The sequence below is a fragment of the Aplysia californica genome, unplaced genomic scaffold (assembly GCF_000002075.1).
Source record: "Aplysia californica isolate F4 #8 unplaced genomic scaffold, AplCal3.0 scaffold00175, whole genome shotgun sequence".
In the NCBI taxonomy this organism is placed as follows: Eukaryota; Metazoa; Mollusca; class Gastropoda; order Aplysiida; family Aplysiidae; genus Aplysia; species Aplysia californica.
In genome coordinates, this window is record NW_004797445.1 from 785,377 (window position 1) to 789,447 (window position 4,071).

Sequence of the window (4,071 nt, forward strand, 5' to 3'; positions counted from 1 at the left end):
CCCCCCCCAACCCATCCCTTTTCTCCTTCTCTGGGCTCTTGACCCTTTCTTCTGCTACTCCTGGCCCCTTCTTACTGCTGTCTGTCAGCCACATCCCTGATCTTAGGGTAGGTAAAACCGAACACCTAGCCTTCTCGGATAAGAGCTAAACAATCTCGCAGGGTCCCCCGTGTGCAAGTCGGGCGCATTAAAAATCCCTTGGTGTTCTTAAAGATCAGTAAGAATAGGCTTCAGCGACCTCCGGGCAAAAGTCGAAATTAATTCCTTCCAAACTGAAAGTCCTTACGCGCGCTCTTATAACCTTATTGCAGCTGCGAGCGCCATAAAACTCTTACCAAAATAATACAAAGAGAAAGAAAAGAGAACCCAAACAAAGAGTGCCGGTTCCGTCTACTTTTCTGCTCGACGTTAGCAATCCAAATTCAATCCTTCCCCAAGCCGGTCAGTGAACTCTCAGTCAGGACAAACATGACGGGGCCAATATTTAGTGCTCTTCTTAGGCTTACCATTTTCAAATCGAACACATACCGGAGTGAACTTTTCTGTTCCTACAAACAAGCTGGCTGACAACTGCCCATAAGTTTAACTAGCGTAGGTCCTTCATTTTTACACCCGTGAAAGGAATGTCAAGGCTGATTTATTATTTAGGTTAGGGTTTCAGTCATTGTTATTAGTTTGTTCGTTCGTTCATTCGTTCGTTCGTTCGTTCGTTCGTTCGTTCGTTCATTCGTTCGTTCGCTCGTTCGCTCGCTCGTTCGTTCGTTCGTTCGTTCGTTGGTTAGTTAGTTTTGGGTTGTAGGGTTGGTTTGTTTGTTGTTGTTTTTTTGTTTTGTTTGGGGGGAGGGGGAGGGGTTATTGTCATGTTTTGACAACTGATGAGTAATGAGCCTTGAACCAGATGAAAACATTCCATGGTCAGACAGTACACAACAGTTTGAGAGGCTTTCAATCCCCCCCCCCCTTTTACCCCGCCCCTGACCTCACCGCGCTCTCCTTATTGAATGTTTGCCTAAAAGGCTTGATTGATAGGGTCCCGTCGTTTGTCCCTTGTCGTACCTGCACCTGTGAATTTTGGTGCAAGTCGGGAGGGCATACTTGGGGATAAGTATAGTATAGGGACTAGTTTTCTAATTGACGTGATTTTGAGAGTTAACCTTAATTGGTTTAGAATCTAGGCTTTCTACGTGTTAGTTTTCTGCTGACTCTTTTGTTCACTTGCGTTTGTTTCGTGTTATTTGCTTTCTTTTTCTTTTTGTTATTTATTGTTGTTCGTTCGTTTTGTCGTATACATGACTGTCTTTTTTTTTGGGGGGGGGGGGGGGGTAAGCGCGCGCGTGTGTATGTTTGTGTGTGTGTGTGTGTGTGTGTGTGTGAGAGAGAGAGCGAGAGAGGGGGGGGGGGTTGTATACGTGCCTCTTTGTCCAGAGAACGCAAGTAGACGAGGAAGAGAAAGAAAAAGAAGACACGAAGAAGAAGAAGGAGAAGGAGGAGAAGAAGGAGAAGAAGAAGAAGAAGAAGAAGAAGAAGAAGAAGAAGAAGAAGAAGAAGAAGAAGAAGAAGAAGAAGAAGAAGAAGAAGAACTCTTTTCAAAGTAATGCTTTGAGCGGTCACGCTACATAAAAATAATAATAATAATAATAATCAAGAAACGAAGGGGACACCGTACACTGAACAAGCTATCCCTTGTTGTTACTGAGAAGAAAAGTCCCCGATACAACTTCTGTAATTATTACCGTAGTAATATTCATGAATAGACAGCGGCCCGCTTCCCAGTTTTATGTGGGTTTTAAAATTGGCTCCAGTGGGGCTAGCAGCTTGTCGGTCGAGTTGGTTTGCCTCTTTTACTTTCGTAAGGGTTTCCCTTTAACTAATCCTTAAATGACCACATTAATGCTTTAGGCATGCGATTTATAATCCTAGCTTTGTGTCACACGATAAGGCTTTCAACACAGGCGAATGAGTTATATATAAAAAATAATAATTTAAAAAACAACAACGCCACCCCAAACAAAACATTGTTTGAACTTTGTTTAGCACTGTTCTGAAATAGTACCCCATTCATATTGTATAGTTATTATAGCGATGTTTTGCCCACAACGCATTGTGTTGTACATGTATGAAGTGGAGAGCTGGGGCTCTACGCTTAGAGTAATTCTAGACCATAACATTATCATAATTATCAATTTTCTAGCTCAAATGAGTAATAGATGGATCTAATGAGCAGATGGATTTTAGTTTATTTACTAGAGTATAAAATTATAGACGACCTGCCTGGAATGAGAACGTTTGTGTGGGCGGAATGTCGCCGGCGACCTTACCTTGTGGTCACGGACAGTCGGTAAGTCCGAGCTGCCACCTGTTTCAAACTGTAATTTATGCATAATGTCGTAAATTCACGATATTTTATGTTCACTAGGTGGATGTTGAGTACATTATTTCTGCTACCAACAATTCCTAACTGCGAATTTGTTATGAATGTGACCCTGGTTTTAGGCTTTCTCCCTCCCTCCACTAGAACAGTACACATTCTTTCTCTGATCCACTCCATATTCTACTAGATGGAGTCTCAAACTCTTTATACTGACTCTTGTTGCACGTATACGCTGTCTGTCTGTCTACTCGTACTTGTACACCTGCCTGTCTGTCTGTCTGTCTGTCTGTCTGTCTGTCTGTCTGTCTGTCTGTCTGTCTGCCTGTCTGTCCCTCTCTATCTCTCTGATGCTTCAAAGGCAGAAGACGGGAAACTACAACTCTTATTATGTTCGTATACTCATGGTTAAAAAAAAGTTAAATCCATCATTGAGTTTCCAAACTGCCTCATCTTATTCCTCGGGCATTTTTGTGAAACGAGGAATACAAGGCCTAATTAAATCTGTACTATAATTTGATTTCGACATCTATCGCAATCTGTTAACCCCCCCCCCCCTTGCCAAAAGAAAAGAAAGAAAGAAAGAAAAATACCCACTACAATTGCTGCTGTTCAAAGAGACCACAACATGCCAGAATAACATTACTGTCAGTTGTAATTTCATGATTTCAAAATTTCTATCGTTCTAAAATGTAGCGGTGATAGAGATATCGGTGAGTTGAGACTTTATCGTAGACTGCCGACATGTCTGTTTGCATAAAGCTTCACAGTCAAAATGTTATGCGAGATTTCGCAATATTATTTGCTTTCCGCATTCAATAAACAGGAATCTGTTCACTAAATTGCCTCAAAGTAAACTTCTTCACTCACTGTTCGGAAAGAAACTTAAGTCGAATAAAATATTGTGGAACTTTCGATTTGGTTGCCCATTATGGGCATACATTTCCGTTAGTTGCTTGGACCCTGAAGGTAGACAGCTTCAGAAATGTCGAGTGACGTCCCGTCAGGCAGAGGCAGCAGCTTCGCAAGGGTTTGTGTATGTGAGCCAGGCCGCACGAAAAGTGTATTTGCACAGGTGCTTTATTTGCTTTTTTAAAATATTCGAATGAAAGAAATGTTATTTTTACAAAGCGTTTCAACACAATTGAGTGCGTTTATTACAGAATCCGGACGAATGAAGCATTGACGGCTTTTGAAAGAACTGTCTGTGGCAAAATTGCGCCAAACTTTCCCTTGCTATTCATGTATTGTGTGTACCAATTCTGTGCCAACACATTTGCCTTTTGAAAGTGCACTGCAGACTATGTTTTGTACTTGGCAACCTGTGGAAGCCAAATTTAGGGCATAGGTTCCCAAACAGGGCGCTTGCGTATTTTGCCGACATGGCTGTGTACTTTTAAATCTTGTTTATTTTGTTTGTGTTATCTTATAAATCCAAGGCACGCAGGTGGTTTAGTTATGCCATGCACATATCATGTTATGGCTACTTTTTTCTGATACTTTTCTGATTTTCTTTTAGAATAACACATTCGGTATCAGACTGATTTTTTTCTACTCCGAACTAAACCGATGAAGTCTAAATTGTAACTCCTAGAAGGGTAAATTTGTCAAAGAGTGTAGATTTTAACATGCGTCACGTCTGTTGACACGCCAGCACATGCCTTACTAACATTGCTGTCTTAAAAGGAGAGATTTGAGAGGGG

At 41.4% G+C, this 4,071-nt stretch overlaps 1 protein-coding gene across 5 annotated transcripts in view; it reads left to right on the forward strand.

The window, feature by feature from the left end:
- The window catches only part of LOC101847584, a 39,048-nt gene that overhangs the window by 33,055 nt on the left and 1,922 nt on the right, over window positions 1-4,071 (forward strand). The window lies entirely within an intron of this gene.